General features: G+C 33.8%; 1 pseudogene; it reads left to right on the top strand.

The window, feature by feature from the left end:
* The first annotated feature begins 5,095 nt into the window (after window positions 1–5,095).
* LOC109701144 (insulin-like growth factor 2 mRNA-binding protein 3 pseudogene) lies at window positions 5,096–7,254 on the top strand (annotated as a pseudogene).
* The last annotated feature ends 19,877 nt before the right edge of the window (window positions 7,255–27,131 follow it).

Genomic DNA, 27,131 nt, shown 5'->3' with positions numbered 1-27,131 from the left:
CAAAACTCACTAGAAGAAGAGATACAGAAAAAAGAAAGTAGAATTGAATATATGACAAAAAGTACCAAAACACACAGATAAATAATAAGAGGTGAGAAGAAACAAGGAATATACAAAAACAGAAGAATTAAGAAAATGATAGGATTAAGTTCTTTAATATCAATAATAACCTTGAATGTAAATGGTCAAGATGACCAAGCAAAATGATTAAACACACACACACACACACACACACACACACACACACACACACACACACACACAAAACCCAAGTATATGCTCTCTCTACAAGTATCTCACTTTACTGATAAAGATATAAATAAACTAGAAGGAAGGACTGAAAAAATTATACTACAGAAAATGGAAACCCAAAGTGAACAGGAGGTCTAGAAATGGTGGTTCATGCCTATGATCCAAGCTCTTCAGAGGCCAAGGCAGGAGGATCACAAGTTGGAGACCAGCTTGAGTGATGTAGCAAGACACTGTCTCAAATAAAACTAAAGCAAAAGTGAGCAGGAGAATCTATACATGTGACAAATAAAGCAGACTTTAAATAAAAAGCTGTAAAAAGAAATAAAGAAAGCTATTATATATTAATAAAAGGACCAATTCCCACACAAAGATAAAACAATTCTAAAAATATACAGAACCAACACCAAACTACCCATATATGTAAACCAAGCTATTAGACATAGAGTAAGAGATAGATGCCAATACAATAATAGTTGAGAGCTTCAACACCCCACTTTTCTTAATGGACAGATCATCTGGGTAGAAAAATCAATAAACATCCGAGGTGAACATACAACAGACATTTACAAACCATTTCATTCAAGAGCAGCAGAATAGCACTTTTTCTTAAGAATGCATATGAAGCATTCTTAAGAACAGATCATATGTCAGGCTACAAATAAGTCTCATTGAACTTTAACAAACTGAAATCATGCAATGTGTCTTCTTAGATGATAATGGAATAAAGTAAGAAATCAACAAAAGACAATAGAAACTATGTAATATGTGGAAATTTAACAATGTACTCCTGAAGTAATAAAAAGTAAATTAAAATACCTTGAAAAACTAAAAACACAACATATCAAAAGCAAATCTGAGACAAAACCACACCCACTCCTCCTACACACAAAAATCCCCAGGAGATATTGTAATACCTGACTTCAAAATATACTATAAAGCTATATGAACCCAAACAGCAAGGCACTGGCATGAAAACAACACTTAGTCTAATGGAGAACCTAGAGCAAAACCTACGCATCTCTAGCTAACTGATATTTGACAAAAACATACATTGGAGAAAGGATAGAATTATGCTGGCAAAAGTGGATATTTATGAACAAATCTGAATTCCTCCCTCTTACCACACATAAAAATCAAGTTCAAATGGATCAAAGACTTAAATGTAAGACCTGAAACTATGAAATTCTTTCAAGAAACATAAGGGAAATAGTGCAGAGCATTGATATAGGCAAAATTTGTTGAATAGACTTTAAATGCACAGGTAATGAAAGTAAAAATAGACAGTTAGGTAATATCAAACTAAGAAATTTCTTTAAAGGAAATAACAAACAGATTTGAAAGGAAAAAAACTTAAAAAATGAGAGAAAAACCTTTGCAAACTCTTCATCTGACAAGGATTTTCATCAGAATACATCAGGAACTCAAAAAACTGACCTCAAAAAAGAAAAAAAAAACCCTAATAACAACAAATAATGTACTTTTAAAATGAGCTGGAAAACTGACTAGACATTTCTCAAAATAAGACATAAATGTCCAAGAATTGCTCAATATCACTGGAGATCATGGAAATGCAAATTAAAATAATCTGTTATCCACTGTTGATTTGAATGTAAATTAGTAAGTACAGTCATTATGGAAAGCAGTATGGAAATGCCTCAAACTAAAATCACCATATGACCCAGAAATCCTACTAGTGACATTATATCCAAAGAGTTGAAATCATTAAAGCAAACAAATATGGAATGTTCATCAAGGAGTACATCAATCAGTGAGTGGAAAGGAATATATAGTATATATACACAGTGGAATATTACTCATCCATAAAAGAATGAAATCATGTCATTTATAGCAACATGTATGGACTGGAGTGCATTATGTTAAATGGCACAAGTCAAATACATAAAGACAAAACATGATTCCACTCTCTAGAGGAAACTAAAATGTTGATCTCACAGAAGAACAAGGCAGGGTTGGGGGTCAGAAAGGAAATAAATAAGGATACTAAAACACACTTAGGAGAATTCATTTTGGTTTTCTGTCTATGTCTACTTTATATTTTAAATAGAAACAAAAGTACAACAGTTCACAACCTAGAAAAATCACTGACTTTTGAGGATATTGAACTGCTTATTACCTTGATTTGTTCATTATACATCTACTATATGTCAAATTATAATGCTGTACCCTATAAAGATGCACAATTGTCTTAGTTTAAAAATTAAAATGGCCCAAAACTTTGAAAAGATTCTGAACTAATGTCTGACCTCACTAGAAATATGGGTCTATAAATTTTAAAAGTATGTTATTTCTCTCCTACTAGTTCAGAAAAAGTTAAAGTGGTGATATGAGGAAATAGAAGGGCTTGACTGCTCATGAAAGAGTAGTTAATGTATCAACTGTAAGAGCAGTGTGTTTGTTCTACTTATGTTTAAAATGCCTGTGATTACTGATTGAGCAGTTAGTTATACATCTAGGAGTAAACCCTAGAAAATTCTTTTACTCATATATATGTTGTGGAATATTCACATAAAATACTAGTCTTAGTGGATAGTAATATGCAGTCAAATATTGGCAAATTTATATAGTATCATACAACATTAGTTATAATAAATTAGATATGTACATTTTGGCTTAGACTAGTCAAAAAATCAAAATATAAGGTGAAAAATCAGTTGCTAGAGAAATATAAAGTATGATTTTGTTAATTTAGAAAACAGACAAAAATTTAAATTCTCAGAGCAATGCTATATTGTATTGATGACGTGTCTATGTGGTAAAAGCATAAAAACTTGAATGAGGTGATATTTATACTTTTTGTATAGTTAATGAATGAACTAGACTGCATGTGTGTATACATTTCAGAGAGCTGCAGAAATATGGAAATGGAAGGAGAATTGAAGGAGAAGAAGAAAAACATTGAGAAATAATGAAGAGGAAGTACTGAAAAGTAAGCATAATACACTGTCAAAATATATCTGATTTACAAAAATAATGCAACTTGCTCAGGTTAGTGTGACTTTGACATAGGTCTATAGGAGCCAGATTTACAAAAATAATGCAACTTGCTCAGGTTAGTGTGACTTTGACATAGGTCTATAGGAGCCAGAGCACAAAAGTCATGCACAGTTTGGAAAGATATCACATGAATCCATTAAAAAATATAAACCAGCAAGCAAAGATTTTATTTCTATTGTATTTTTGAATGCCCTAATTGTTTTCCTCTGCATGAAGTAGTTTTATTTTTCTTACTTACTTGGGCATCTTTTTTCATATAATCTGAAATATTTCAGCCCATAATTTACTCCTGTTTCACACTCCCACCCCCATCAGTACAAAGCTGTGAACAATTTCACTTATTTGATCACACATTTCTTATGACTATAAATTGTAACTGCTATTTCACAACTAGAAAATCATTTTACATATTTTATATCACCTTTATTCAGCCATTTAATATCTGCTGTGCTAATAGCTGCTAAAAGAGAGGGTGTACAAACAATAATGTCAGAGCCGTTGTGTACTAAATGAAGATTTTATCTAACAAGAAATCTTGGTACTAGTTTTAGAATAAACAATATAACTAACTTTAGCAAAATCTTAGAATTACTTAAATCGCTAGTAACATGTACAAGAAAATCAATATACTTTAGAAGTAAATATGAAGATGAAATCTCACTCATAATATGCTTAGGAAATTAATAATATTGTGTTCTAACACTCTAGTATATAAACCTACTTAACTTGTTCAGTTACTCTTAAATTTTTCTATTGCTAACCTGAGGTCTTTTTAAAATTTTGTTTGTAAAAATTCTCTTAGAATTAGTCTAAATTTAATTCTGATTTGTTGATGTAGCCTAATATTTATAAGCATAGTAAAAGAATTCATTAGTCATCATTGAAAAAACTATTTCCCTTAGTGTTAATGGACTATGCAATATAGATGCTGTCTCTCAGCACTACCACTGTGGTGGTTTACTTTTTCCTTAGAGGAGACTCAACTGAACTTGTTACTGCAAGTTTGTTCAGTGAGTCTTTTCTAGACATTTGAGTGAGATTATATGGCATTTGTCTTTTTGTGCATAAAGAGTTGATCTCATACAAGTTGAGAGTAGAATGGTGGTTACCAGAGGCTGAAGACAGTTGAAGAAATGGAGAGATGAGGAGAGGGTGACCAATGGGTATCAGTTATAGTTAGGTAGGAGGAAGAAGTTCTGTTGCGCTTTTTAACAGTAAGTGATCACCTAAAAATAACAATAATGTAGTGTCTACTTGAAAAAGCTAGAAAAAATGATTTTCAAAGTTGTCATTATAAAGAAATAGTAAATGTTTGAAAATTTAGATGAGCTTAACCTAATTTAAATATTATACAATGCATATATGTATTAAAACATCCCATAGTATTCACCAACTTGTATATTTTATGAATCAGTTATAATAAATTTAATTTTAAAAACTGAAAAAAGGAATCAGTTTAAATAAATCAGGTACAAGTATGATGCTTTAATCTAGTGACTTATAGCCTAAAATTTTTTTCTTGGTATAAGTTATAATTTCTTATAGAAAAATTCCATTCTATAGAATAATAACTTATTAATATTTGGAGTATATCCTTAGCAGTTACATGATTTAATGTCGGGACAGTGAAAGCATCATTTTTCACTTGGTTGCAAGTATCAGAGATACAACTATAATAAAACTGAGTTATTAACCCATGCCCATTCTATTCAAAAATTGTAAAAACTGACTGCAAGGCAAGTCAAATACCTTGAAACAATGAGATGTGAACATAATTCCTTGGTAGCTGACAAAGTGAGGCAACTGACAAGCAGTAAGTGGACGTAGAATGCGGTACTGGAATAACTGTGAAGCACAAGCATGGTTGTGCTATTGTAAACAAAGTTATTAACACTAGAATAACAGAGGACGGGATGCCAGGATGCTAGTGCTGCCATCACGCCTCTGCTCTTGGTCATCTGTTAGCCCAGATAAATTAATTTAAATGTAAACTTATGAAGGGAAAGTTAACTATACTCAACATAGGATATATCTTTGCTTATATTAAGAAAAGTGAACTTGTCTGGGTAACTGGTATATTAACTAAATTTCTGCAAGGGACTTTTTACAAATATTTCTCTCTAGTTCACTAGAGAGATATTTGGGGAAGTCCTCTGAACTGAAATGGATGAATGAGGTTCTTATTTATAAAAAATAAATAGAATATAGACTATAAAAATAATAGACTATAGACTACAGACTAATAGACTAGTAGACTATAAAGTCTCCCATAAGCCTTTGCAGAGATGGAGAATCAAATACTAATTTTTTGTCATATAAAAAAGAAAAGTGGTGTTTAAATGTTATTAACAATGTATGGCACTATTTATATTATATTTTGAGACATGTTTTTAAAAATCAAGGTACTTGTTTACTATCTTTGCTTGCCTGATTCTATTTTTTTATGAAAGCCTGTTATTTTCCCTTACTTATTAGGATCAGCTTAACCCTCATTATTTTACTGACCAATATTTCTTCATTTTTGATCTTTAATTTCTCATTAAAAGGAAGCATTTTAGAATTGCTTTTACAATCTTCTAAATTTTTCTTTACCTTTCCATATTCTTTTCCTTTCATGACTAATTTTGTTAAATCCTTCTTCTTCAATACAAAGTGGTTTCCTCAATTGCTGAATTTTAACATCTTTTCATATGCTATTCTTTATATTTATCAAATTTATGTCCATTCACACTGTTTAATTTTTTACTGGAGGAAAAGTAAATATGTAGAAAGAATAGACAATTCTCATATTCTCATTGTCCGGTTTCCATAAGTATTAGCACATAACTGATTTAATTTATTTTATAATTATACATTTTTTAAAATTTTCATTTCAATAGAAATTCTCTTGCAGGGGCTGCTGAGAAGTCAACTACTATCCTCTCTACCCCTGAAGGCAACTCGGCTGCTTGTCAGTCCATTCTGGAGATTATCCACAAGGAAGTGCAAGATAAAAAATGCACAGCAGAGATCCCTTTGAAGATTTTAGCTCACAATAACGTTGTAGGCCGTCTTATTGGCAAAGAAGGAAGAAACTTAAAAAAAATTGAACAAGTCACAGACACTAAAAACACAATATCGACATTGCAGGAATTGACGCTGTACATCCTGAACGCACCTTTACAGTTAAAGGCAGAGTTGAAACACGTGCCAAAGCTGAGGAGGAGATAATGAAAAAAATCAGGGAGTCTGACGAAGATGATATTGCTTCTATGAATCTTCAAGCACATTTAACCCTTGGATTAAATCTGAATGCCTTGGATCTGTTCCCACCCACTTCAGAGATGCCACCTTCCACCTCAGGGCCCCCTTCAGCCATGAATCCTCTCTATTCACAGTTTGAGCAATCTGAAACCGAGACTGTGCACCTGTTCATCGCAGCCCTTTCTGTTGGCGCCGTTATTGACAAACAGGGCCAGCACATCAAACACCTTTCTTGCTTTGCAGGAGCTTCAGTTAAGATCGCTCCAGGTGAAGGGCCAAGCGCTAAGGTGAGGATGGCCATTAGCACTGGAAGACCAGTTCAAGGCTCAAGGAAGAATTTATGGAAAAATTGAAGGAGACTTTGTTAGTCCTAGCGAAGAGGTGAAACTGGAAGCTCATCTCAGAGAGTTATTGGAAAAGGAGGCAAAACAGTGAATGAACTCCAGAATTTGTCGAGTGCTGAAGTCGTTGTCCCTCGTGACCAGACACCTGATGAGAATGACCAAGTTGTTGTCAAAATAACTGCTCACTTCTATGCTTGTCAGGTTGCCCAGAGAAAAATTCAGGGAACTGTGCCTCAGGTAAAGCAGCATCAACAGCAGAAGGCCCTACAAAGTGGATCACCTCAGTCAAGGCGGCAGTAAAGACTCAGGAAACAGCCCACCACAGAGGCAGATGCCAAACCAAAGACAGATTGCTTAACCGACAGAGGGGTGCTGACCCCATCCAGCACAAGTTCTCACCCAGCCAGTTGTTTCTGAGGACCAGGCAATTTTTGAACTCCTGTCTCTGTGAGAATGTATACTTTATACTCTCTGAAATGTATGACACCCAGTTTAAAAAAAATAATAAAGGGGGGGAAGGAGGGAAAGAGAGGAGCCCTCTGCACTTCCCTTTGTCATCTCACAGTGTAATGAATTATTCTAATTTTTCTTAATATTCCCCTATAATGCCAAAATTGGCTTAAATGGTATAGTCACTAAATATGTGAAATAGATAAATTAAGAACAGATTGCTCCTAAATCCAATTGTTAAAAGTGGATCAGAATAGAGCCATCACAGGAACTTAAATGTTAAGCCATTAGCTTAGAAAAACTGTTGTTCTATTTTTTTTTATCTAACACTAACACAAATAACATAAGGGAAGTGCTGAATGGTGCTGGCAGGGGCATTTTTACTCAACTACCTCTGGTATTCAGTAATACAGTGAAAACCAAATTGTTCCTTTTTTTGAAAGTTTTATATACTTTATAAAGATAAAAGTCCAAGCATTTTTTTAAAAAATTAAAACTTAACATCTATCAGCTAATGGGCAAATAATTGAGAAAGGAATTTTACTTCTGGCTGGTGACAGTAAAGCTGGAAAATTAATTCCTGGGTTTTGGAGGCTTCTGACAGAGTTATTAGTTAGAAAATCCAACACGTGTTCAAAGATACAGAGCAGTGCCTGTATTTGGGAAGCAACAATACCATTTATTCCTTTGTTTTATAGTTGGGAAGGTTTTTGTTGTACTAATAGAGCAAAATGGTGGCAGGAGGTTTTGGAATGGCTACTTTAAATGGCTTCAGGAGACTTCAGGATTTTTGTTTAGCTATGTGAATGCATAAATGTTTTCTGCTTTTGACTATCACTACCTTAAGAAAGCACACAGATGAAGAAATGCAGGATTTAAACAGGCAAAAAGCAAGGTTCAATTTGTCTTACAGGATGCTTAATTTACCAATAGAATTCAGACTCATTGATCTACACTTGGAACAGATTCCAAAAGAACTGCTTTGTGAAGGCCAATGGGACAGTTAGAGATAGTGTGAAAGTGTTTAAAAGCTACCCCTCCACGTGCCTGGCACTCACAAGCCTTACCAAGATGTTTTGAAGACTTTTAAACAATGCTTGAGTTTTTAAAGCAGTCCACCTAAATATTACATAGAATGTAGCAGGATTTCTGCATACCCTGCAAACAGTTATTGAAAATAAGTTAAAAGGAAGAGAATGCAAGGAAACCATTTTGGGAATATACTTGGGATGACTGTCAAAACACCTGACCTTTGATATTGAACTCTTTACCCATTCCTTAACTTGAAGACGAAGCCCAGTATGTACAATTGTGTGGGTGTGGGTGGTCCCATGGCCAGGCTGCTCTCTTAATTGTTTTTGTGTTGCTTATGTTCATAAGGTGATCACAGTCATCACATTACACTGAAGGGCATTATATAATCCTTAAAAAAATCATTTTGCCTCATTAGTATTTCAAGATTAATTTCTAAACAGACTAGGCAAGTTTAGGCATTTTGAAAATGATTTGAAATGTTTTCCTAAATATTTTCAGAAAACCAGTTTATCTTGTAGTTTTAGCCAAAAAGCACCCATTTTTTTGTCACTGAATTCATCTGGCATTTCTAATTGTTTTCATACAATGAATTTAAATTGCTTTAAAAAAAATCATGAACCAGCTTTCTGGTTGAATTTCAGGTGAGATGTGTTTAAGGCCAGAGTTCTTCCTCAATATTTGATTTTTCAAAAATAATGATAGGTACTGTATTTATATCTGCTGGTTTAAATTCTGCCATATTTCTAGCCTTTCAGCTTGGCAAATCATGTTTTACTTTCACCTTAAACATTGATAATTTTGAATATCTGGTAATAAGAATAATTCTGTAATTGAGTTTTGTACCCTCCATATGGATCATTCCTCATCTATAATGTGCCCCCAATACAGCTTCATTTTCCAGATACCCTGATGCAAAATAAAGTTTTTAATCATTAAAAAAAAGAAATTCTCTTTGTATTTTGTAAACTAGGGGTTGATATAAATTTCTTATTGGCCTTAAATAGCTTAGTTCTCTGAACATTCATATTGTCTAATAAACCAGCCAGAATCTCATGTTTATATTAAAATGCTTACTATACAAACATTAAAGTGGGAGTTTAATGTTAGTGTTAATGTAAGGCAAAGTAGATTTTAGAATAAAAATGCTTATAGAAATGAGAAAAGACATTTCATAATGACATATGGGTTATAAAACATGAAGATCCTAAAAGGGTATACATTTAATAGCAAATACAAACAATATGTAGCAAAACCTGGCAGAACTGGAAAGGGAAAGTGACAAATCCACACTTATACCCTAAATTTCTTTGCAAAACTCTCAGAATAAAAAGAGAGAAATAAGATACAGAAAGGTTAAATACAACCAACCAATGTATTCTTACTGATCCCACAGTGCCATACCACAACCAGGAAAATATTTCAATAACCTAATTAGGATCCACAAAACAACTTTTGATCAAATTAAGAGGCTTAAGATCAGTAACAAAGTCACAGTGAAAAATATCCACAAAAATAAAATTAAAGAATGAATTTCCAAATAACACATACGAAAAAACAAATCACTAGAAAATTAACAAATTTTTGAATAAAGATAAATATATATGTCAAAAGTCAAAGCATGCAACCATACAGTTGTGCTTAGAAGAAATTTATTTATTTGTGGAATTCATAATCTTGATAGTTCTCTATCTAGATGAAAGAAATATGAGACACAAAGTATCTGGAATGAGAGTAGAAACATAGTATATACCTTATAAATGTAAATAAGCATATGAAATAAATAGTGTGAAATAGGGAGAAATTTTGGAGACAATCTGACAGTTTAAATAAACTAAACCAATTCCTTGAAAGACACAAATTTCAAATTTACATTAAAAGAAATGTCCTGAACATTAGTACATATCTTAAACATATTTAATTAATAGAACTTTTTCTACCAAGAAAACTACAAGTACAGATGGCTTCACTGTGTAATTAAAGCAAACATTTAAGAAAAGGCAACATTAATTTTATGCTAACTTTCCAAGAAAATTCAAGACAATATAAATATTTCCCAACTCCTTTTATGAGTCTGTTATTACCCTTATTCCCAAATGTGACCTACATATTACAAAAAAAATCCTATATTTTTTCTCATGAAAATAAATCCTTAAGGTTTTAGCAAATTCAGTATCACTTGAGATGATAATACTATATAGTAGAGTGGCATTTATTCTAAATATGCATGATTAGCTTGACATTTAAAAATTTAATAAGTATAATTAAATGTGTTAATGTAAAAAGAAAAAAAGGCATTGTCCAATAATTATGAAGAGCTCTAAAAAAAGAAAAGTTCTTCATCAACCAAAAATCAAAAATTACATCCTACTTTTACCACTAATTTATGAAAAACTATAAGGTATATGTACTTGGTCAAAAAGTAACAAGCAAGTAAAGGAAAAGTCATGGATAACTTAAAGGAAGTATACAACTTTCTTTATTCTGAGAATTCGTGTTTAGAAAACATAAAGCATAAAATGATCTACACAAACTAATAAATGAACTCAACATGGTTATAGAATACAAAATAAATCTTTTAAAAAGCAGTTGTATTTCTATGTACTATATCTGAACAACTGGAAATTGAAATACAAATACCACTTAAATAGAACTTTAAAAATTTGAAATGCTTAGATATATTTAAGAGAATGTCTAAAAGACCTAAACACTTGATAATACCAAAAATGCTCTCAAAATTTAAGAAACCAAAATAAATGTAAAAATAGTTTCTTAAGGGAATGGAAGACAGTAACTTTAAGATGCCATTTTCTGCCAATTGATCAATATATGCTACCATCCTCATCAAAATGCAAACAGACTTTTAGAGAAATTGAAATGCTGTTTCTAAATTTCTATGGTAGTACAAAAAACCTAAAAGGAAAAAAAATCATTGAAAAATAAAAATAGGGATCCAAGATGGTGACTAGAGTGCAGAAACAGACAGTGTGAGCTCCATAAATCAAAAATTTTGCTGAGACACAGGAGCCATACTTGGCAGAAAAAAAGCACCAAGAAGAATCAAAACTTAGACACCCTGAATCCTTAGCCTGTACAAAGTTTCTCCACACCACGTTACACTGAGAAAACAGGAGGGCTCCCGTGTAGCCAGATGCTGGCTCCAAACCTGCTTGGGAGACATTTGGCAGACCAACAGGTGAGCAAATAAGCATTGTGCATTATTCCCACAGCCACCCTGGGATAAACCAGCATAGCCTCCTGACAGACTGATCCCCCCTGCAAAAAAAAAATCTGAATAATGAACAAGGAACTGAAACGAAACACGCAGCAGAGGGGGAGGGGTTCTCTAAGTGTACTGGAGAAGAGGGGAGTGACAAGGAGCTGATCTCTTCATGAACTTTCAGTAAACAAAGAGTAGAAAGGCAAAAGGGCCAACAGTGGAAGGGTGATAAGCCGCTGCCTGAAATAGGTCAGGTAGTGGTCCACAAAGCTTGTCTCTTGAGCCAGTGAGCAACATCCAAAGTCAAATAATGCTGCAAAATTGAAAAACAATCAGCAAACCATCATAACACACTGACAGCAGGGAGCCGGCTGACAGATCACTTACCTTGCCCCAGACAAAAGGGACAAGGCAAAGAAACAAGTCCCCAATAAACCAACACAGGGAAAACCCAACTCCAAAGCAGGATGGCTTAGTGGGCTACAGAGCTGATCTCCAGAGCCTGAGTATAAGCCACACTTCACTGAGGGAGAAGCTGATAAGCAGCTGTGGCTGAAACACAGGAAAAAAACCTGGCAAGTCTTCCCAACCACCTGGCAAGAATAAGACAGAACTTCGCTTCTGCTTAAATTCCACACCTGGACTGGATGCTAAATAATAACACCAAAACTACTAAGACTGAAATTGTATTATTCCTGAACCTGGAATTTTTTTATGTGTTTGTTTATTTGTTTTGTTCCCTGTTTGTTTGTCTACCACCTCTCTCTGTTAATTTCTTTGGTTTTCTTTTTTTTTTTTTTCTTGCTTTCTTTGTTTTGTTAGTTTTACTACTGTAAGTTAGCTAATACTAAATTGCACACAGACCAGGGACAGAAACAGCATACATCCACTTACATAAAACCCAACACACTCACAAAACAAAATTAAACCAAGGGAAAGTACACAGTGACTGAAACAATCAATTGCCTATCAAGAACATAGTTACACAGTATATATGGAGCAATAGGAAGACAAAAAAGGGATGGAAACCATTCTCCCTCTAAAAATAAATTAATACAGGATTCAGAGGGAAATGAAGAAAATGGATACCCAGATCTAGACTCCAACAAAACAAAGATAAACTATGTCAAGGAACCCAACGAAGCCCACAAGAACAACCTGAAAGAGGAAATCCTGCAAGTAATCACTGAGAATTTCATGGAGATGTTACTAGACATGATCAACAAAAATGTACAAGGGGTACTCAAGATATTCCAAGACAACAAAAAGAAGAATATGAAAAGACACAAAAACAAATAAATGAACTCATTGGAGCCATAAGTAAACATGAAGTGAAATGGAGAACACTATTAAAAGAGAGATAAATGAGTTAAAGATGAAAATTGACAATATTAAAGAGGAAATGACCCATACTATGGAAAAATCTCAGAAAAAAGAATGAAACAGAAATACAAAACACAATGGAAGGCCACTCCAGCAGACTACAACAAGCAGAAGACAGAATCTCAGAATTTGAAGATGAAATGGAAATTAAAAGAAAAACTGAAGAGTTATTAGTTAAAGAACAGAAGACCTGTGAAAGGAATATGCAAAACTCACTGACTCCATCAAAAGACTAAACCTGAGAACCATAGGCATTGAAGAAGGAGAAGAGGTGCAAGCAAAAGGAATTCATAATATATTCAACAAAATAATAACAGAAAATTATCCAAATCTAGAGAAAACTATGCCCATTCAGGTACAGGAAGCCTCCAGGACACCAAATAGACTTGACCAAAATATAATTAACCAATGACATTATCATTAAAACAACAAGCAGAGAGAATAGAGAAAGAATATTGAAGGATGTAAGAGAGAAAAAACAAGTCACATACAAAGGTAAACCCATGAAAATCACAGCAGATTTCTCAACAGAAGACTTAAAAGCAAGAAGAGCATGGAGTGAGATCTTCCAAGCACTGAATGAAAATAACTTCAACCCTAGGATACTCTACCCAGCAAACTATCATTCAAAATAGATGGAGCAATTAAAGTCTTCCATGATAAGCAGAAACTAAAACAACTTATGACAACCAAGCCACCACTACAAAATATTCTTCAAGGAATTCTTCACACAGAAAATGAAAGCAAACAAAACCATGAAAAGACAGGCAGCACCAAACTACAGGAGAAGAAAAGACAAGGAAGTAGAGAGTAACATTGATTCAGGTGTACACAATCAAACCCTTAAACAACAAAAGCAACTAAATGACAGCAATCACTATATACCTATCAATACTAACACTGGATGTTAATAGACTTAACTACTCCATCAAAAGATACTGCTTGGCAAACTGTTTTAAAAACAAAGATACAACAATCTGTTGCTTATAGAAGACCCATCTCATCAACAGGAAAAAACACTGGCTTAGGGTGAAAGGCTTGAAGAAGATTTGCCAAGCCAATAGCTCCTGAAAACAGGCAGGAGTAGCAATACTTACCACGGACAAAGTAGACTTCAAACTTACATTGATCTAATGAGATAAAGAAGGACACTGCATACTAATAAAAGGTGAAACACACTAAAAGGAAATAACAATTATCAACTTGTATGCAACCAATGTCAATGCACTGAATTTCATCAAACATAATCTGAAGGACCTAAAAGCATATATAAACTCCAACACAGTGGTAGTCAGAGACTTTAATACCCCCCATCACCAATAGATTGGTCATCCAAACAAAAAATCAATAAAGTAATTATAGAAGAAAATTACACCATAGATCAAATGGACCTAGTTGATGTCTAAAGAATATTTCATCCAACTGCTGCACAATATACATTCTTCTCAGCAGCCCATGGAACCGTCTCCAAAACTGATCATGTCTTAGGGCTCAAAGCAAGCCTCAGCAAATATAAGAAAACAGAAATAATCCTATGCATTCTATCTAATCACAATGCATTAAAACTAGAACTCAACAACAAAAACAACCATAGAAAACATGCGAACAATTGGAAGCATTCCTCAGAGGAATGTTTATAGCCAAGAGTGCATATATTAAAAGGATAGAAAGATTTCAAATCAATGAGCTAATGCTACATCTCAAACCTCTAGAAAAACAAGAACAAGCAAATTCCAAAACAAGCAGAGAGAAATAATAAAAACAAGGGCTGAAATTAATGAAATAGAAACAAAAAAAAATATGAAGAATCAATGAAACAAAAAGCTGGTTCTTTGAAAAAATAAAAAGATGGACAGACCCCTGGCAAACCTGACTAAAATGAGGAGAGAAAAAAACAAATTAGTAAAATCAGAAATGCAAAAGAAGATATAACAACAAACACCATGGAAATCCAGGAAATCATCAGAGACTACTTTGAGAACCTATATTCTAATAAATTTGAAAATCTTGAAGAAATGGACAGATTTCCACATACTTATGACCATACAAAATTGAACCAAGAGGACATTAATCACCTGAATAGATCTATAACACAAAATGAAATTGAAGCAGCTATAAAGAGTATCCTAAAAAAATAAAAGTCCAGGACTTGATGGATTCCATGCTGAATCCTATCAGACTTTTAAAAAAGAACTAATACGAACCCTCCTTAAACTCTTCCATGAAATAGAAATGGAAGAAACACTGCCTAACTCATTTTATGAGGCACGTATTACAATCATCCCTAAACCAGATAAAGACACCTCCAAAAATAACAATAGACCAACCTCTTTAATGAACATCTATGAAAAAAATCTCAATAAAATAATGGCAAACCGAATCCAACAACATATCAGAAAGATCATTTGCCACGACCAAGTGGGCTTCATCCAGGAATGCAAGGGTAGTTCAATATACATAAATCTATAAATGTAATAGAGCACATTAATAGAAGTAAAGACAAAAAAACACTTGATAATCTCAATAGATGCAGAAAAAGCCTTCAACAATATCCAACACCACTTCATGATAGAAGCTCTAAGAAAACTAGGAATAGAAGGAATGTACCTCACTATTGTAAAGACTATAAATGAAAAACCTATAGCCAATATCATACTTAATGGAGAAAAACTGAAACCATTTCCCCTAAAATCAGGAATGAGACAAGAATGCCCACTATCCCCACCCCTATTCAACATAGTGCTGGAATTCCTGGCCAGAGCAATTAGGCAAGAAGAAGGAATAAAAGGAATACAAATAGGTAAAGAAACAATCAAAATATCCTTATTTCCAAATAACATGATTCTATATCTTAAAGACCAGAAAAACTCTACCCAAAAACTCCTAGACACTATAAACAGCTTCAGCAAGGTGGCAGTATACAAAATCAACTTACAAACATCATTAGCTTTTCTATACCTCAACAACGAACAAATTGAGAAAGAACATATGGAAACAATTCCATTTACAATAGCTTCAAAAAAATCAAATACCTAGGAGTAAACTTAACAAAGGATGTAAATGACCTCTACAAGGAGAACTACAAACCCTTGAAGAAAAAGATTGTGGAAAACTACAGAAGGTGGAAATATCTCCTGTGTTCATGGATTGGGAGAATCAACATAGTAAAAATGTCTATACTACCAAAAGCAATCTACATGTTTAATGCAATTCCTATCAAAATCCCAATGACATTCATTACAGAGATGGAAAAGTCTACTCCAAAGTTCATTTGGAAACACAAGAGACCTCGAATAGCCAAAGCAATACTCAGCAAAAAGAGCAACGCTGGAGGTATCACAATACCTGACTTTAAATTATATTGCAGAGCCATACCAATAAAAGCAGCATGGTCCTGGCACAAAAACAGATATGAAGACCAGTGGAACAGAATAGAGGACCTGGTTATGAATCTACACAACTATGCCCACCTTATTTTTGACAAAGGGTCAAAAACATACAATGGAGAAAAGACAACCTCTTCAACAAATGTTGCTCGGAAAAGTGATTAACCATCTGCAAAAAACTGAAATTAGATCTGTGTTTATCACCCTATACTAGTATCAACTCAAAATGGATCAAGGAACTTAATATCAGACCCAAAACTCTGAAGTTAATACAGGAAACAGCAGGGAATACTCTGGAAGTAATAGATATAGGCAAGGAATTCCAGCAGCTCCACAACTGAAAGAAAGGATGGACAAATGGGACTTCATAAAATTAAAAAGCTTCTGCACAACAAAAGAAATGGTCTCTAAACTGAAGAGAACACCCACAGAGTGGGAGAAAATATTTGTCAGTTATACATTAGACAAAGGACTAATAACCAGAATATACAGGGAACTTTAAAAACCACTCTCCCAAAATCAAGAAACCAATAAAGAAATGGGCACTAAACAGAACTTTCTCAAAAGAAGAAATTCAAATGGCCAAAAAACACATGAAAAAATGCTCACCATCTCTAGCCATAAAGGAAATGCAAATCAAAACCACACTAAGATTCCACTTCACCCCTGTTAGAAGAGCCATCATCAAAACAAACAACAGGTGTTGGAGAAGATGTGGGGGAAAAGGAACCCTCTTACACTGTTGGTGGGAATGTAAGCTAGTGCAACCACTCTGGAAAAAAATTTGGAGACTTTTTAAAAATCTAAACATAGATCTGCCATATGATCCAGCAATCCCACTCCTGGGGATATACCCAAAGGAATGTGACTCAGTTTCCTCCAGAGGCACCTGCACACCCATGTTTATTGCAGTGCTATTCACAATAGCCAAGTTATGGAAACAGCCAAGATGCCCCACTACAGACAAATGGATTATGAAAATGTGGTATTTATACACAATGGAGTTTTACTCAGCCATGAAGAAGAATGAAATCTTACCATTCTCAAGTGAAAGTGGACTTTAGATCTAGGGCAAATACAGCAATATTGTTGGACTTTGGTCACATTCTAAGGGGAGAACACACACAGGAGGAATGGGCATAGATAAGAAACCCAAAACTTGACAGTGTTTAATGTCCCCACCGTAGAGGATTTAATACAGAAACCTTAAAGTGACAGAGGTCAATATGGGAAGGGGATCAGGAAATAGTGAAAAGGTCAGGTAGAGATGAATCAATTTTGGTTGTAACACACTTGTGCATGGAAACAATGCTGGGACTCTCTGTATATAGCTATCCTTACCTCAACTAGCAAAAATGCTTTGTCTTTCTTATTATTGTTTATGTCTTCTCTTCAACAAAATTGGAGAAAAGGGCAGAACAGGTTCTGCCTAGAAGCAAGGTGGGGTGTGGGGGAGAGGGAGGGTGTGGGGGTATGGGGGTGAAATGGCCCAAACAATGTATGCACATAAGAATAAATGAGTAAAAAATTTTTTAAAATAAGAAAAAGAAAAACAATGTTGAGTGACATGTACTATTTGATTTCTGGTGTTTCTATGAAGCTACAGTGAAATTATGGTATTGGCATTAGAAAAGAAAGATCAGAACAGAATAAAATCTAAACATTGACTGATGCAGGTAAGGTTAACTGATTTTTAACAAAAGTTCCAAGGAAAATGCATCGGAAAATGACAATATTTTTTACAAATGTTGCTGGAAAAATCCATCTGCCCTCCCTACACCCTCAAAAAAGAAATTAGTATCTACCTGACAATATACACAAAATTTAACCCAAAATTAGGCCTGTTTATAACTATTAAAATTTTAGTTATCTAGAAGAAAGCAAAAGAGAATATCTGTACGAGTTGAGGTCATGCAAAGTTTTCCTTGGTAAACACAAGAAGCACAATATCTTTAAAAATTCATAAATTATAGTATAACAGAACATTTTGCCCTAAAAAAATGCTGTTTAGAAAATAAAAAGTAGAAAATAAGAGTAAATATTTCCAAAACATATCTACAGAGGAGGAAATTGCAAAATGTTTAAAGAACTCATAATTCAGTAATAAGAAAAAACAAAAGGAGGAAATATTTGAGTAGACATTTTACAAAGAAAATATACGAATGGTAGATATGCATATGAAAAATGCTCAGTATCAATAATTGAAGAAATATAAATTATAAAGAAAAGGGAAATTGCTACATGAAAACTCTGTTATATAACCACAATGATAACAATATAAAATCTCCGGCAATGTTAAGTATTGATAGGGATGCATAGCCCCTGGAAATTTTCTACATATTGGGGGACTGTAAAATACTGCAAACATTTCGGTAAAGTTTACTGACTTCTTACAAAATTAAACATGCTGCAATCATTCAAAACTTAGGCTTTTATTTGAAAATTCTAGTTGTATCACCATTTTAAGGAAGTTTGGTGAACTTTAAAAAAATACAGCCAATCATACGAAATGCAGAAGATAGTGACAAGAATCAGAAATTTAGGATATTGAAACAAAAAAATCAAATTCTATTGCTGAAAAATGCAATGAACATATGGAAAATTCAAGAGACTACCAATAGCAGAATTGATCAAGAAAAAGAAAGAAAATTAACTCAAAGATTTGTTATTTAAAAGCACTCATCTAAGGGGGGGAGCTTATGAGATTCCCCCTCATCAAAATGCAAATTTTGAACTGTTATAATTCAAGAAAGAAAAGAGAATGATAAATGGGCAAAATGTTTATTCAAAGAAATATTAGCAGAAAACTTTCCAAATCTCAAACTGATATGCCACAAATACAAAGATTGATAAGAGATGAGTACAAGAAATAATGTCCTATCTTGGATAACCAAGAAGAAATGTAAATGCCTAGATACGTGCAACTTACCTATTATAAAGAAATAGAAAATCCAAACAAATAATGAATAAGGAAATTGAATTATTTACAAAAGTCCTTCATCAAAGAAAAATCCCAGGACCCAATGGCTACACAGTTGGATACTAGCAAACATTTAAAAAAGAACTAAGGCCAAGTCTTCTTGAAAAGCAAGCAAACAAAAACTCATGATCATTTCAACAGCTCCATCAATGGCATTAGACCAAATTCAGTAACTTTTCATGGTAATAACCCTCAACAAGTGAAGTACAGAAGTAATGTATGTCAACACAATAAATGCCACATATATAAAGCCCAGAGATAACATTACACTCATGGAGAAAAGTTGAAATCATTTCCTCCAAGATCCCAAATAGGAAAATGATGCCAATTTTTGTCACATTTATTTATTTATTTTGATGGTACTGGATTTCAAATTCATGGCCTCACACTTGCTAGTCAAACACTGTATCACATAAAGCCCCAGCCCCAACCCTTTTGCTTCAGTTATTATTTCAATAGAATCTCTCATTTATGCTCTGGCTGCCTGATCATGATCCTCCCAATCCTGAATAGCTAGGATTACTTCTATTCTACATAGTACTATATGTCCTAGTGAAAGCAATTAGTCAAGAGAAAGGAAAGCCATCCTAATTGGAAAGAAAGAAGTTAAATGATTCCTGTTTGTAGATAATATAATTTTATGTAAAGAAATCCCTAAAGATTCCACCAAAACCCACTAGAATAAATGAGGAATACAAATTAACATATAAATATCATAACATTTGTATACACTATCTGAAAAAGAAATAAAAAACAATTTCTTTCACACTAGCTACAAAAACTAGCATACTTTGGAATAAAATTAATCAAGAAAGTAAAACTTCTCTGTAATGAAAACCATAAAATAATTGATGAAAGAAATTAAGAAAGACAAAATAAATGGAAATGTATCCTGTGGTCATGGATTGCAGGAATCAATATTGTTAAGATGTTTATACTACCCAAAGTATTCTACAGATTTGATGCAATCACTGTCAAAATGCCAATAGCATTCTTCATAGAAATGGAGAAAAATCCTAAAATTGTTAGGGAACCACTAAATGCATGGAATAGTCAAAACAGTCTTGGAGCAAAAAGAACAAAAATGGAGGCATTACACTATTTTAAAAATGTACTACAAATTTCTAGGATCGAAACAGCATGGAACTGGCATAGAAACAGACTCATAGACCAAAGGGACAGAATACAGAGTTCAGAAATAAATCCATATCCAAGTGATGTTTGATGAAGATGCCAAGAACACACAAATAGACTTATCTCAGAAGACAAACAGGTATATGAAAAAAATTACCTACTCTGTAATCATCAGAAAATGTAAATTAAAACTACAATGAGAAATCACTTCACACCTGATTGAATGACTGTTATCAAAAAATTTAAAATGTCAGTGAGGATTTGGAGAACAGGGAAATTTTGTGCACCATTGTTGGGAATGTAAGTTAGTAAAGAATTTTGGAAAACACTGTGAACATTCCTAAAAAGTAAATAAAATAAAAATAGAGCTACTATATGATCCAAGAATCCCACTATAGAATAAATATACAAAAGAAATGAAATCAGTATGTGGAAGAGATATCTGAATTTCTATGTTTACTGCAGCACTGTTCACAATAGCCAAAGTATGGACTCAGCCTATGTGCCCTCAACAAATGAATGGAAAAAAAACCCATGGTGTTTATGTACAATGGAATACTATTCATCTATTAAAAAAGGAAAAGAATTTCTTCCATCTGTGAGGACACGGATGAATCTGAGGACACTCTTAAGCAAAATACCACACCTTCTCCCTCATATGTAAAAGAAGTCAGTCTAATCCATGAGCATAGACTGCTGGTTACTTGGAGCATGGGGTGGGGGGTTTTGAGTGATGTTGATAAAAGTATACAAATTTTCACTCAGTAGGCATAAGTTCAAGAGTTCTTATAACATATGGTGACTATAGTTAATAATACATTCATGAAAATACTAAAATAATTGATATTAAATGTTTTAATCACAAACCAATAACTTTGTGAGATAGGGCATAAGTTAACTAGCTAGATTTGGCCATTCCACAATGTACCAGTATTTAAAAATATCACATACACAATTTTATCTGTCAATTTAAAATAAATTCAAATTTGAATTATAAAGCACAAAGTGATAACTTCTTGTAACTATGAAGTAAAAGAAAAATAAAATAGTTTTAAAACTCACCACATTATGGGAATGTAAACTAGTACACCACTCTGGAAAAAAATTTGGAGGCTACTTAAAAAGCTAAACATTGATCTACCATTTGATCCAGCAATACCACTCTTGGGGATATACCCAAAAAACTGTGACACAGGTTACTCCAGAGGCACCTGCACACCCATGTTTATTGCAGCACTATTCACAATAGCTAAGTTATGGAAACAGCCAAGATGCCCTAGCACTGACGAATGGATTAAGAAAATGTGGTATCTATACACAATGGAATTTTATGCAGCCATGAAGAAGAACGAAATGTTATCATTCGCTGGTAAATGGATGGAATTGGAGAACATCATTCTGAGTGAGGTTAGTCTGGCCCAAAAGACCAAAAATTGTATGTTCTCCCTTATATGTGGACATTAGATCAAGGGCAAACACAACAAGGGGATTGGACTTTGAGCCCATGATAAAAGCGAGAGCACACAAGGGAGGGGTGAGGATAGGTAAGACACCTAAAAAATTAGCTAGCATTTGTTGCCCTTAACGCAGAGAAACTAAAGCAGATACCTTAAAAGCAACTGAGGCCAATAGGAAAAGGGGACCAGGAGCTAGAGAAAAGGTGAGATCAAAAAGAATTAACCTAGAAGGTAACACACACGCACAGAAAATTAATGTGAGTCAATGCCCTGTATAGCTATCCTTATCTCAACCAGCAAAAACCCTTGTTCCTTCCTATTATTGCTTATACTCTCTCTACAACAAAATTAGAGATAAGGGCAAAATTAGTTTCTGCTGGGTATTGGGGGGGGGAGAGGGAGGGGGCAGAGTGGGTGGTAAGGGAGGGGGTGGTGGCAGGGGGGAGAAATGACCCAAGCCTTGTATGCACATATGAATAATAAAACAATAAAAAAAAAACTCACCAAATTCCACGAGAATATACTGCTGACTAAATTTAAAAGAAAAGAGGAAAAATAAAATAAGTTCCATTGAATTTTGGTAAACCATGCTAATTAAAAAGGAAGAATGTCAGAGATAGCATCAAAAGCAGCAAAAATATTTTAAAATCTGTTTCAGGGGTGGTCTTATTGATTTCTGCTTTTGATTCTCTTAAAGATTTTTCCCTATGTCAAAGTCATACAGAGATTTAGCCTATGTATTTTTTAAACCTCCTTTCTTTGTGTTCTGTTTTTAGAATAACTATTTCATAAATGTTTGAAAACATTCAGTCCAGCATTTCTGTTTAACTTGTTTTATTCTTTTATCACTTCATAGCGTTTTACTATGTTCTCTGTGAATTATCAGTGTTATCTTCAAATTCACAAATTTTTTGTGACCTATGTAATATCTTCCATGTGTTGACTTTAATTCCAAAAGCTATGTATATGTGTAAATGTGCATAACATGTATACACATGTGTTTACATGCATACATACATTTCGATGATCTGTCATGCTTTTTGTCTGCTACTGTTTCATTTTTCCCTGTTTATTTTATAATCTATTCTTTTCCAGTGATTATTCTTCCCTTTCAAATCTTTGTAGTTTTGAGATTTAAAGACATCTTCATATTTCTGTGCTACTTTTCATATTTTATTGAGCAAGAGTTCATTCCCAACTGTTATCTCCCTTACTGTTTCACCACCCTTAAATGGGATAATTTTGTGTAGAAACATGTAAATTAATACCTACATATTAGTGAAACCTCACCAAATATTCTGAATAGCATTCACCTAATTGATTAAAAAAGCACCCCCAAAGCTCCACCATTTTGAAGACTATGTAGTCCTTTCAAGAGTCAGTAAGCAAAACACATTTCATGTAGTTTCTGCATAACGTACTAGAAGACACACATCTCAGAAGCGAGTTATAAGGGAGCAGCACAGCCATATTGTTAAATTCTCTCTGCAGTTTCCACCACTTCTTTCCCATTACTGTGATAGCTGAACTTCTTTTTTTTTCGACAAATAGAAAAAGGTGTCTTGAACTGCCTGGATTGTGAAATCCTCCCTGACTTGGCAGGAACAGTTAGTAGGAGAATAAGAACTTTGGAGTCCTGGCCAACAGTCTGGGAAAACAGCTTGATAGTGTCCATGACAAGGCCATATGGAGCCAGTTGATGATAGAGTGTGGTCTCCAAAAATAATCAACCACAGTACAACTTTATGTGAAGTCAGAAAAGTTTGATATTTAGTAGTTTTATGTGCACATGCTACACATTTTAAATAGTTTGTGGCTTATGTTTTACATTTTAGGTGGAAAATTTTAGAGCTTAACCACCAAGTGATTTCATTCTTTTAATGGATCCAAAATAATTACAAGGTTCATATTCACATAGCTTTGAAATTTATATGTTTTATGTCTGTATAGGAACTATCTTTTGAATCAGTGGCCATGCTAAAGTATCATTTACCATTGTGTTATAGAATCAGTTGAGTTTATACCACACCTGGGCATAATTACAAAGGAATCAAAATCAGCATACAGTAGAGACACCTGCACACCCATGTCTACTGCAGCACTGCTCACAATAGTCAAGTTATGAAATCAGCCTAGGTGCCCATCAATGGATGAATGGATAAAGAAAATGTGGCATATATATCCAATGAAATATTATTAAGCCATAAAAAACAATGGAGTCATATTTTCTGTAAAAAATGGATGAAACTAGAGATTATTTTTTGCAGTCAAGCTATCAATATATTTATGTTTTTTTGTTTTGTGTTATTTTTTGTTTTTGTGATACTAGAGTTTGAACTCAGGCCTACACCTTGAGCCCACTCCAACAGCCCTTTTTTGTGATGGGTTATTTCAAGATAGGGTCTCACAAACTATTTGCCTGGGCTGGCTTGGAACTGTGATCCTCTTGATCTCCTGAGTAGGTAGGATTATAGGCCTTTTACATGTTTTAAAGGTGTGTAAAATATTCATGTGATCTCTTGATTAGTGCTCACAGTTTCTTGTGTAATATGGTACTACATGGTATTAAAAGATGAAATAAACAGCATTGTTGTGAATATTCAACAGTACAAGAAGAAAAATCAAGCTGTACTTCTTATGTGAACACCTCACTCATAATTCTGATAGCTTCTCTTTTATATGCTGCTGCTGTGATCCATTTACTGCAAGATCTTTCCACAGCTTAAAAAATGCCTCCTTTTCAATTGTCATTTGGGCATAGCAGAAAATGTTATTGTTTAATAAAACGCCAAGCAAAATCGTCAATTGCTCAGTCAGGGAGATGGCTTGCTCTTTACTCAATAGGTGATGAAAGTTTAAGGACATCTTTTGTAATTAGAAGTTACATGTATTCAAAATGAGTCCAGTATACAGAGTTAGAAATAATTTTCCACACTTCATAACTCTATCTGAGCCACTGTGTTGTGAATTTAAAGGATTATTTTCCTTTTTTTTTTCTAGTAGTCCCATCTTATACAAATCTTTAATGGCTAAGATCATCAACTTTGAAAGTTTCCTCCCACATAATTGTACAGCATTTAAAGTAATGCCTTTCCAACCTATGTTGGAAAGACTGGGGCATTAATCTAAGCAGAATACCCATGTTATCTCCTTTCATCTTCACAACTATCAATGAGGTAATTAACATTAGAATATCCACTTGTAGAAGTGGAAAAAGTAGCTTTGACAGATCAAATAACGTGCCTCAGGTTACAAATCAACTAGTAACTGCTTAAACTGTGATTGATATCCACATTGTTTACTCCAAAAAAGTTGTATACTCACAGAGCTATGTTAGAAGTGCACTTTCGTGAATTTCCTTACAAACAATCTGAGAAAGTCTCATGGCAGTTTTGTAGTGGTTTAGAGTCTGGTTTCCTATGATATCCAAATGGAAGGCATTAACTATAAGAGGATCCTGGTTTTAACAAACAAGACATAAAATCCACTTAGAGGAAAAGAGTGGAAATTTTAGTATATGCAAAATATAAGGTAATATCCTAGAATTACTAATTTTCTTAGATGGGTAGTGGCATTGCAGACATGTGAGAGAATGCCACACTGAGAAAGTCATGCTGAAGTACATAGGGGTGAAATGTTATCTGCTCTGTAATTGCAAATATTTGCAACACATGCATTCATATACAGACTTAAAGTTAGTATGGCTAAATGTTAATAGGTAGTAAGCAAGTAGGCACTTATTATACAATATTTTCAATTTTCTGTGTGTTTAAAATTTTTTACAACATAAAGTTAAGAAAGAAAGAATAGGTGGAAGGGAGAGAGGAGGGGAAGGAGGGAAACCAAAGAGGAAGGAAGTGTGCCGCCCTGAAGTAATACTCTGAGCTTGAATTTTTCTTTACTGTTTACTATCTTGTTACATTTATTAGCTTCAGCTTCTTGCATGTGAATTGATGTTAATGGTAATACTACTTTAAAGACCATCCTAGCACACAGTGGTCACAAAATATATCTTTATTATTATTAACCACTCTCAAGGTATCATCAGTGTATAAATGTCAGTATAGACCATAGTTTTTGTTTTTATTATTTGAGACACTTTAGGAAATAATCTGAGATAGCCTCTTAAATCTAAAGTAATAAGAATATAATTATGACTATGTGAAAGTTTTATTTTTTGGCCATGAATAAATTTTATAAGAACCGTCCAAGTGTTAGCACTTACATGGATAGCTATTTGACTATGAAAAGAAGAAAAGTCCTGAACCCAACAAGTAATTTAGGCACAGTTTTAAAGACAATGGTGACAGTGATAAAAACTGAGGTTGAGAGCTCTTTAAGTGAGAATATCTACAGTGGCTCATAGTCTCTCAATATTAAAAAATATCGCCACTAGATCTTCACAACATCAGATGAATTAAGAAGCATAAATAAGTTTAATTCATTCTATAAAACAAGTGGTTTTGACTTGAATTTAGTTGCAATTAAAGAAAACTTTATCCACATTTTTTTTCATAATAAAAGTAATCTGTGATTTCTGCATCAAAAACTTGGGTTTTTTGCATTTCTATATTTGGCCACATTTATATAAATGTACACAACTAAAGTCACTAGAATATCACCTTCAAAATACTTTATTATCATTCAATTTATTATCTTTTTGCTTTCTTAAAATATATACATATGTATGTATGTATACGTGTATGTATATAATTTTGTTGAAGGCCTTATAAAGTTTCCTCCATTTTCTAACCTATAAATCAGTCTTTCTTATATCAAAATTTGATCAAGGCATTGATTACAAGCAAACCCCCTAAATATCAGTAATCATTGCCAGAGGTAAGATGCTTGTACCAGGTCTGTTTTCGCATAATTTTCCATCTTCACTTCTTCCTTCTTAACAATATGTACTTTCTTTTTGGAGACTCAGAGGGTTGGGTGAGGGCTCTACAACTAGTTCTAACCTTACCTAAGTCAATCAGCAAATCTCCTATCACTGGACGCTGTTAGTGGACTAAGGTTGAACATGTAACCTAAGCCAATCCAGCAGGAAGAATGCCAAGGGTTTGCTGTTTGTACCTGGGAGCTACTATTCACCTTTTTGTTAATGTGTGCAACCAAAACAGCACATCTACCTGTTGAAAGCCCTCTTGCATTTCCAGAAGCGGTCAGCCATAAGATAAGCTGAAATGTGGAAGTTGGAGCACAGACATGGAAAGAAATCAGGTCTCACAC

Source organism: Castor canadensis, chromosome 6, assembly GCF_047511655.1.
Source record: "Castor canadensis chromosome 6, mCasCan1.hap1v2, whole genome shotgun sequence".
Lineage (NCBI taxonomy): Eukaryota > Metazoa > Chordata > Mammalia > Rodentia > Castoridae > Castor > Castor canadensis.
The sequence above is the reverse complement of the archived record's forward strand: the minus strand, read 5'-3'. Positions and strand labels throughout refer to the sequence as shown.